We start from the raw sequence: 10,953 nt of genomic DNA on the forward strand, positions 1-10,953 counted from the left end.
TTGAGATAAAATATATATTTTTAGCCCAAGCACGCTAAATACTCAATAACATACAATATACTCTCTGATCTGCAGACAAAATACAAGACTTTTAACAGACATGTGGGAAACCTAATGGATGAAACCCTATGACAACCCCATAGGAATTTTGAACGGGTAATCATATCTAAAGTTTGTCATTGTCTTATGCTACTTACAAGACTTTCCCCTTAACCAAAGTCATATATGTGAGTCATATTGGCATGCAATAAACATTTTCCCTAAAGCGTGTACAGTACATTTAGAGATGTCGCCTGGGTCTCCTCAAATGTTCAGTGAAATGGGCAATTCACCAAGATTCTGTTCTGATATCAGTGACCTGATTGGCAAATGTACAATGTAAATTGCTAAGACTCTTCATACGGCCAACACATGGGTGTGAATACTGCCCAGGGGAGGGCTGGAAAATTTTGGCCAGGGGTCAAGACTCGACTCAGCAGCCTATTTTAAAGCAAAAAAATGCAGGTGGCCCAGTGATCCAGCCCAAGGTAGCCCATTATGGCACTAGCCCAGGGGACAGATGCCTCCCTGCCCAACCTGCCCCTGATGCTGCCTTAGAAATCAACTTACCGCTGTCATGAAAGATGTGGGTCCACAATTCCAGATGTGGAGCCACTATGCCACTAGCATTAGACACTAGCTGGCCAGGAACTCAGAACAGGGCCATCTTAACAACATTATGGGCCCCCGGGCAAACCAGTGCACCGGGGCCCCTACCTACACAACCACTCCCAGGAATAAAAGTGTAAATTATCAGTATAATTAAGTTTATATTTATTGTTACCTACAAAAAAAGTCAGTATTAAAACTTTAAAAAACTTTAAAAAAATGCTGTACTAAAGAGATTAATCTACATAAAAATGTTTTACAATATCTTGCCAAGTGAAAAAGAAAAAGAAAATATCCAACCATGCTAAAATGCTCACAATAATCACCAAATCAGTTCAACTCTTATCTTGTGGCTGTATCCAGCGGAGGAGGTTTCAAAGAGCTACATCCAGTCTCTTCACAGTACTTTACAATCGCTGTGGAGGGAACTGTTGAAGTGGGGATAATTTTTTTTTATAAATGGACAATACCCATCACACCACTCCACATGCCATCAAACCTAACTAAATGCCCCTTGCATGCCCATCAGATCTCCCCATAAGCCCTTTACATCCACATCAGCTGCTTTTGTCCCCCTTCATGTCTTCCCTATTTCACACAATGTGCCCTCCATTATGCTCCTGTTTGTCCCCCTTCGTCATGCTTCTGGTCTGCCCCTGTGTCAAACACTGTGCCCTCCGTTACGCACCTGTTTGTCCCCTTCATCATGCGCCTCTGGTCCCCCCTACTCCTATATCAGATACTGTGCCCTCCATTATTCTTCTATTTGTCCCCTTCATTATGCGCCTCTGGTCTCCTCCTGCCCCTATATTAGATACTGTGTCTGCCCCCTCCATTATTCTTCTATTTGTCCCCCTTCACTTGACTTTCTATCTTCTTCCCTTATTTTTTACTTCTTTTCTGTTTTCTTCCTTCCTCACTTGCTTGTTCGTCGCATCGTGGCTCTGTGCTGGGCTCCTCACTGAAAATGCTGGACGTGAAGACATCATGCCCGACATTCAGTGCAAGAGCAGCACGGAGGAGGGGAACAGGGTGGGAGTCGGATCACTGCGTGAGCGCAAGCAGGTAAGTGTTTTTTTTTTTTCAAAGCTTACTTCAGAGCCCTGCCTTTGGGGCCCCCCTGCCCGAGGGGCCCCCGGGCAGTTGCCCAGAGTGCCCAATGGGAAAGACTGCCCTGACTCAGAATCTATTTGGAACACCAATTTTTACCAGGGACTTCTGCAAGTAAGTGATGGTGTTCACTGCAATGAAGGTTAGGTCAAGATCGGGTAGCTCAGGTGCAACTTCACAATACTAGTCCAAGATGGGCATGCAGCACAAATGAATATCAAAGCCAAGGTCGAGGTTATGAGCAAACAAAAGTGATCATCAAGATGGGTCAATGCACAATAAAAAAGTTGGATAACCAACAAAACCTGTTGCTCAGGAACTAGTTAAATTGCAAAGTAGATGAAATAGAGGCCCTGGTTATGTCTACTTACACGAGTAGATGAAATAGAGGTCTTATTGATGTAGCTATGTAGCCACCAATATATGTCAGATAGGCAACTAATTGGGAGCAACAATAAAGCAAGTCCTATAGCGTAGTGCTCGAAACTGGGTGCACATGAGAACCAAGGTCACCAGAAGCAGAGTGCCTATAAAGACAGGTTTGTTGTGTTTTTCATACACTTTTCAACAACTTTCAATGCATCCAAAATACATAAATCTCAGGTATAACCCTGAAGGATGTGACTGAGCCCTAAAACAGGAAATACAAGATACATTCTGAGCAACATTTAGCCATACAATTTTCCCATTTTCCCAAATGTTCATTTTGTAAGTTTTATTTTTATTTTTTATTTTATTTTTATTAGTGTTTGGGACAGTCAGATATTTCTTTTGTTAGAGTATTGGAACAAATATATTTTGAATTTTTGAGAACTATGGAAAACATTGTGGGACATTTATATCAATAGGAAACAGTGTTTCCCTGTCACACAACACACTTCAGCTCTCAAATCACTGTATGCTGTGCTAAGCGGTTTTGAAAGCCGAATTAGTCTTGCATCAAACATAAAAAAAGATCTATATAGAATATAAATGAAGGTTAAACACAAAGCAAACTTAGAGAACAACAGGAAAGTTTTAACAAATCATGGGGTGGGTCGTACAGGATTGGATTTACATTTTATTGTCCTTATAGGCAGATAAGGTTGTGCTTACCCCAGTCTCTCCCATCTATATACTGTATAACAAATACATATATGATACCCCATAATCAAACATAGGCAAATTTGTTTCTCTCTCACTCCCAGAGCAATGCATATCTTTATAAATTCCTATTCTTATACGGACCCGGTTATGGGGACTAAACAAACATAAAAAATAAAAGTAGAAAAGTAGACAGTGCTGGGAAATCAGAGATTAAAATTAGCCAAGATAACCTATAGTGAATGAAAATTTGTTTGTGAATCATTAATAAAATATAACCAGTTAAATATCATTAAATGCAGTTTAGAGACACCTCAATGAAAGCAGCACATATGTAAATAAATCGGCAATGTATAAGACAAATAATGCGAAACAACATTCCCAATGATGGTAATTTCAGTCTCTTTCATAATCATCCAATGCTGATTGAACAGTGGTTAGTGATGGAATAATAAATACATTTTCAAAGGACAGAGATGGATAATAATAAGTAACAATACTTGTAGTAATGTCTGCTCTCCAGCAGCTCTGTGTAACAACTTTAATTCAGAAACAGTGCTCAGTCCCACAAGTAGATTATGGTCAAAAGGTCAACTTTACAGCTTGATCATCCTATGGACAAAGGACAGCCTTAGACCAATCAGAACCAATCATAACAATCATCACACACATTTACTGTATGTGTAGTTCAACACTACACAAAACTCTTTGTTAGGAACAACTTTCCCTATCATGGCGTTATCAGTCCCTCCTATGATCATCCAGGGCTGATAATACAATGATAAATGGCGAAATAGAGTAATATAGTCTTTATCATGAATACTTGTAGCATTCATGATCAAGTAGTTGAACAAAGCCATCTTTAGGTGTAAGTGTCTATAAAATCCAAAATCTGATCAGAATTTCCAGTAGTGTACCAGATAATCCTAACCGGTTTGGTTGTCTATAGTAACAACTTTTTCACAGCACAAAATAAGTTGTGATTCTACCTCCTTAGGTCAGGAACTATATAGCTTCCCATAGTTCCATGCCTGTGGTCACATGTGATGGCAGACCAGACTTCATGGTGACATGCTTACTTCAGCTGTACATATAAACAGCTGACTTTCACAATGGAGTGGACACTTGCATATTGTTGGTAGAAATAAAATTTGCAGGAAAAGATTCATCAAACTGAGTGTGAAGTGAGCACTGTGGCTTATACGAAATGAAATGGAAGACATTGTTAAAGCTATAGAGACCCCGATTATCAGGACGGCCGGCACAGAATGGGTTACTGCGTGCAGGTGCATGGCAGAGCAAGTCTTTAGAGATTCATTACAACTTCCTCAGAGATCTAGGTTTACTTTGTGTTTAATCAGCCACAGGCAGGATAAATGGCTTCATTTCAGCTTGATGGGAGCCAGATTACTAAGAGGAAAAAAGTCCCTGAGAATCATCAATAAGCATATTGTCCTAATTTGCAGAAACACTGTGCATTCCTGCATGGATCAAACTCTACATCATGTTCACTATTTTATTTATATTTATGCAAGCAAAAAGGTTCCACCCATAAGTTCTTAATTTTTGAGACCCACCAAAAGTTGTAGAATTTAAGGGACAGTGTCACATCATTTTATCCCAGGTGTAGATAGCTGCTTTCACATCAACTAGATCACCGATCACTGTAAAGATACTATTTTCTGTGGTAATTGCAGCCTCTGTGCTCACCAAACAAACTGCTTAATTTTAGGTACATCCTGCTCTTTAGCGAGCATAGAGGTTGTGTATGGGCATGTGAGTGCCTTCTCCTACTATGATCAATGAGTTTTGTAGTGATAGGCTTTAAAACTCACTGGTAAAAACATTTCACTCTTGTATTCAAGATTTATCCTATGTTACACCCCCCTCACCTCTGGATGATGCCCCTCATTCTACCCCACACCTCTGGATGTTGTCCTTCATTCTACCCCACACCTCTGGATGTTGTCCCTCATTCTACCCCACACCTCTGGATGTTGTCCCTCATTCTATCACCTGTAAAGTAAAGCCTACCATTCCACCATTTAACCATTCCACCGTTTAACCGATCCACCATTTAACCGCTCCACCGTTTAACCACTCCCTTGCCATCTTTGTCTCCCCTTTTCGTGTGCCTTGTCACTAACACAAAGTTTCTCTTTTTCACATCACCATATTTTGTATCAACCCCACCCATCTGATTTCTAGATCCCCTTCCACTGATCTACCCCAAGAACTTGAAATCTCTGCGGCGGCAGATCTTCTGGAAACCCAACCTCATCCCTTTACTTTCCAGACAATGTATTTTCCCCTCCTGGTTACACTTCTGTCGCAATGGGCATTTCTAGGAACACTTCAATGCAATGGTATAAAAACATTCAAACGCACAAAGTGACCCTTGTGGTAAAGACCCAGTGTCGCCTCACTCTCCTGACTGATGACATAAATGAGGCTATGCTCACCATTAGGGAGAAAACATACATTTAAATGTATGAAAGGTGGTCTTAATGATCATAGCGGGTTAGAACATTTTACTGTTTCCACCATGTGTATTTTCCTATCCAGAGGTGGAACTAACAAGCTGTGGGCCCTGGTATAGGGAGGTGGGGAGGAGGGAACCGGGGCAACTGATCCTCTGCATCTGCCAAGCAGCGGGTCCCATTATCTCCATGGGCCCCGGTGCACTGCCCCTGCTACGCCAATGGTAGTTACGCCACTGTCAACAAACCTTAAAATGTAAGGTCAGATTTGTTTTACCGGGCGGTGGGTGAGGGAGAGATTCAAACACCAGGAATTAGTCATGAACCTTGCGATGCGTTTGGAGAACAAGTAATAACACATGCACAAAAAGAGAGGTAGGGCAGCCCATAGTTTTTGCAGTTCGTAAACGACTACTGCTGTCCTTAAAAATGGAGCTCATTACCTCTTACCTGATAATGAGTGACTTCCTTTAATCAAGCAGAAAACACATATTTTGTGAAGCTTTATCATCAATAAGGACACGTGGAGTAAAAAAAAATTACTTTAAGAATAAAAAAATATATAGCTATCATGATCGAGATGGCAGGAATGTACCATTCAAGTCTTCCTACCCTGATCCTTGTCGTATTCAATTTCTAGGGCCCAGAAGTACGAAACATCTGTCAGTAAACATTGTTTGTGGCTACTACGAGTGTTGTGGGTTGGACATACTGACAATATGTCAATGATTATTTCTGGCACAATCTTGCCACTCGCGGGGCTGCTCTCCAATGATTCACTCTAATGAAAGACAGATAGCAGTGAGTTTTTCAGCAGATGTGAGCTGCGGTGATGTTCACCCTGGGATGGATTATTCTATTGGCAGCTGAGACAAAGACTACTTGCGAGATTAATGATAACTTTGATTTTCCTTGTATTCTTTTTTTTATGCCAAATGACTTTGAAAGCAGCGAATGTTCTCTTGGCTTGTGATCTGACCGAGTAATTAGGAATGAAGCAACAGAGTATAAGACATGGTGAAAACAGTAATGTGCAGTTTCATGCAAGAAAGTTTTTTTTAGTTTTTTTGCATTAAAAGTAACTTGTATTATGAAGGGATTACATCTCTGGTCTTTACTTAGAAACTCAGAATTATAATAGTTCTTTATACCGCGCATTTGGCACAGTGCACCTAGCAACAACCAAATACCAAGAAAGTTGGTAGGTAGAGATCCCGTTCCCCTACAGAATCCTTTTCAAACTACTCACCACCACTTACAAGGCTCTCTCCAACTCTACTGCTCCTTATATCTCTAACCTCCACTCCATTCACACTCCTGCCCGCTCCCTGCGCTCGGTCAACGACCGCCGCCTCTCCTCCACGCTTATCACCTCTTCCCACTCCATAATCCAAGACTTTTCCCGTGCAGCCCCCCTTCTCTGGAACGACCTCCCTCGTTCCATCCGTCTCTCTCCTACTCTGTGGTCATTCAAACGTGCACTCAAAACTCACCTCAAAGCCTACCAACCATCTACTTAACCCCCATCTCCTCCCTTTGCTCGTCCTCCCTTCTCTCCTCTTGCCTCAACTGGCTCCTCTTGTGCCTGGTCTGTTTACCCTCCCTTAGGATGTAAGCTCGTATGAGCAGGGCCCCCTCCCCTCCTGTCTCCATACCTGTTCTTCCACTCCGTCTTTACTGCATATGACTAGCCGGAGTTTCTGAAGTATTGGTACTTTTTGTTTCTTTGTTCTGTATGGTTTCACCCTGTATAGTCTACTGTTAGTACTGTGTGCGGCGCTGCGGATACCTTGTGGCGCCTAACAAATAAATGATAATAATAATAATAATAATAATAATAGAGATGAACAAAATGCAAACATGGTTCTGCAAAAATGTGCACTTTTTTGGCTGCAGAATTCAGTCCATCCACACCACACAGCAGAATGAATTGACCGTCATAGAGACTAGGGAGTGTGTCCTTTAGATAATAACGTAGTTAAAATCACGAGGGTGAGTGAGTCGAGAGCTATCCATTCAGAAGGTCCATGTTTTATTGTTAGCCAATAAGACACAGGAGGGGGTGTAGTCTGGGGGTTGTATATATATATGGCAGTTTGTATTAAGAGCAGCCTCTCTGCTTCCGGATTCCTCCCTCCCACCCTGCAGTTTTAGGGGTTAGGGTTATTTATATGTATCCATAGTGTTTTGGTAGGAGAGCAGTGCAGTCGGTAAGTTTGCATATGGTGCTCGGGTTATCTTGTCATAGGTCACTACTCCCCCTTTTGTTCGTGGTGTCATCACTTGCTTGGTCCGACTGTGAGAAGGACCCTTGGCCAGTATGTTAAAGGTTATACTGGTGGTTATAGGGGGGTGTAGTCTTGCCGTTGGACAGATATTTAGCACCGGCCAATAGATAAGTTATGATCCTGGGTTGGTGGTACTATGGTCTGACCTTTCCACCATTATTGGTTTTGTGGTTGCTGACTGCCCTGCTCTCGTCCGCCTTTCAGTTCTCCTACCTTCCGTTATTTGCATTTAATAAATCCTATTTTTATTTCAACGTTGATTTGGTGTCCGTGGGCCTGAGTCATTAAGGCAAAAAAGGAGTAAATATTCTTTGGGACAAACCATGTTACAATGCAAGGGGTGCAAATTAGTTTATTATTTTGCACATAAGTTATTTACTGGCTGTTTTTTCATATAGCACACAAATACTTGATAGCTTTATTATTACACTGAAATTTAAAGTTGATCTAGGACATGCCCTACCCCAACTATAAATCTGTCCCCACATTTTAAATTTACCTCCCCCTCCAATGCAACATGGAAGGGGGAGGTAACATTTGCCCAGGTGCAAATGTTACTCCTTTTTTATGCTTTGCTCTCCTCAATGACTCAGGCCCCGTGTCTTTATTGGTTTATTATGTTAAGGTATTCTGGTATAATCGAGGAGAGCTTCCCCGATGTGCATTTTATAAATATTGCGAAATGAAAAGTTGCAAATGCAGTGTGAAATGGTCATGCCATGGAACAAACAAAAATGGAACTCAAAAATTGCATCGCTGCAACTTTGCTCATCTCAACGGACAAATTAAGATTTTTCACATTGAAAACTTTATTAAGTATGATAAAAAACCAAATAGAATATTTTAAATGCAAGTCTCATTCTTTTTGCAGTGGATGATCACAAAAAACAGTGGTGAATGACTTCTTTGATGTGTACGTCAAGACGGAGACTATGCAGTGAATTTTGCATCATTGCGGAGCTGCACATACAAAGTATTTAAAATAGCGGCCTATAGATTTGGTTTTCTGTGAGCTATATTTGCATTTGATACTGCTCAACACTGACACGTACACCAACTTTTTTAAGCTCATGTGCCTAACAAATTAGAGCGTTTGGTCTATCATTCATTATTCACCCCATAGTGCTATACCTGTGCAGTTGCTGGACTCATAGTGAGATTAGGTGCAAACTGGTGGATTCAGTCTTCATGAATAAGGCGAAAGTGATTTGACTCTAACTGAGAATTTGCCTGCAAATTCAGAAAACAAGCCTGCAAGGACTAGTATATTTGGATTTCAGCAATGACTCTTAGCAATGGAGCACTCCTCTTGTCTTTTACCTATATAACACTTCTGAATTTGCCTGCAAATTCAGAAAAAAAGCCTGCAAGGACTTGTATATTTGGATTTCAGCAATGACAAAATTACCAACGCAGCTCTTCTCTTTGGGTGTAAATTAGACCCTACACTTATTGGTGCAAATTCAGAAAAAAAAGCCTGCAAGGACTTGTATATTTGGATTTCAGCAATGACAAAATTACCAACGCAGCTCTTCTCTTTGGGTGTATATAACACCCTACACTTATTGGTGCAAGTTTTGACAAAAAGCCTGCAAGGACTTTTATATTTGTATTTCAGCAATGGAGCTCTTCTCTTTGCCACTCTATCCTACCCCTTCTGTATCCCTCTCTCAAATGGCGCTAGATCGCCGTGGAGGGCGATATTTATAGATTCCAAAATTTGCGAGATCAGAGATCCGACGACGTCATGATGACGTTTTGCCTTGTTTTGGAATCTGAAATTGTGCGAAAGTACTGAGTCGACTTTGCTCGGTACTCGGATCCCCTGAGTTCGGTTGGGTTTTCAAGAAACCGAGCCTGCCCATCTCTAATTGACACCAACAGTAGGAGAATCAGATGGCGTGCACAGATAATAACAGGAACACGGATAACACATACACACACACACACACACACACACACACACTATATTTTTTTTTTACCTGTAAGGTAATGTGGCTATTCTTCAGACATTTGGTGTATTCTGACCCAGAAGGGTATGTCTATAACAAGCTGCTAGCTGCTTCCTCTGCAGCGCCCTCTACCGACCTCTCCACAAACAGCCAGAATTTTTAATTATGCTTCACCAATAATAAATGTGGTATGGCGACACCAACCAAGAATAAAACATAAGGGGTGGGCATCATTTTAAGGTGATTTTGCTTGCTATTTCCTAGCTACTACACAGGCATTTTTCGTGCACATTAAATGACCCCCTTAATTAATAAAAGATCACAGGAGACAAAATTCTGCTTGTTCTATTTATTTTGTAAACTTATCCTACTTATCCTATCTTATCTATGCTTATACTAGTGTTTATAAGTGATTCTACAATAGATCATACTCCATACAATAACTTGTTTACATTAGTTTTTTTTATTTTCTTCATGTGATATTATCATCCAATCTATGCAGTAATATTGAGGTCCACTCGTAGTTAGAGGTCACTGTCAATACAGTCAGGTGCTTTTTCTCTGATGTCTGTACCTGTAACCTGCAGCAATGAGAAATAAGAGCTCATTAGATTGCACCTATATCGTCTATAGCTACGTGAAAATCTTCTATATCATTGGCCAAGACTACAGTATACACAAAGTAACTGGAACATATATATTTACCTCTCATTGTGCTTCTTTCAACGGTATGCCACCATACATATGTATGGCATTATTTGTTGTCTGCTCCTGGCTGAAGGCTGTGCCCCCCCCAGTCCCCTCTGCTCCTGGCTGAAGGCAAAGGCTGTCGTCGTCCCCTACTCCCCTCTGCTCCTGGCTGAAGGCAAAGGCTGTTCCCCCCCCGACTCCCCTCTGCTCCTGGCTGAAGGCAAAGGCTGTCGTCATCCTCCACTCCCCTCTGCTCCTGGCTGAAGGCAAAGGCTGTTCCCCCCCCGACTCCCCTCTGCTCCTGGCTGAAGGCAAAGGCTGTCGTCGTCCCCCACTCCCCTCTGCTCCTGGCTGAAGGCAAAGGCTGTTCCCCCCCCGACTCCCCTCTGCTCCTGGCTGAAGGCAAAGGCTGTCGTCCCCCCACTCCCCTCTGCTCCTGGCTGAAGGCAAAGGCTGTTCCCCCCCCCCGACTCCCCTCTGCTCCTGGCTGAAGGCAAAGGCTGTCCCCCCCCACTCCCCTCTGCTCCTGGCTGAAGGCAAAGGCTGTTGTCCCCACTCCCCTCTGCTCCTGGCTGAAGGCAAAGGCTGTCCCCCCACTCCCCTCTGCTCCTGGCTGAAGGCTGAGCCCCCCCACTCCCCTCTGCCCCTGGCTGAAGGCAATTGACTTGTGGGCTCCCAGTCCCCTCTTTTATACCATGAAAC

The 10,953-nt window shown here is 42.2% G+C and overlaps 1 long non-coding RNA gene across 1 annotated transcript; it reads right to left on the reverse strand.

Moving 5' to 3' along the window:
• Positions 1-10,001: 10,001 nt before the first annotated feature.
• LOC142149908 (uncharacterized) lies at positions 10,002-10,384 on the reverse strand. Its single transcript, XR_012690917.1, has 2 exons — positions 10,267-10,384; positions 10,002-10,142 (listed from the first exon to the last, which is right to left on the reverse strand). It is a non-coding gene; the product is annotated as an uncharacterized LOC142149908 (long non-coding RNA).
• Between the last annotated feature and the right edge of the window lie 569 nt (positions 10,385-10,953).

Source organism: Mixophyes fleayi, chromosome 4, assembly GCF_038048845.1.
Source record: "Mixophyes fleayi isolate aMixFle1 chromosome 4, aMixFle1.hap1, whole genome shotgun sequence".
NCBI lineage: Eukaryota > Metazoa > Chordata > Amphibia > Anura > Limnodynastidae > Mixophyes > Mixophyes fleayi.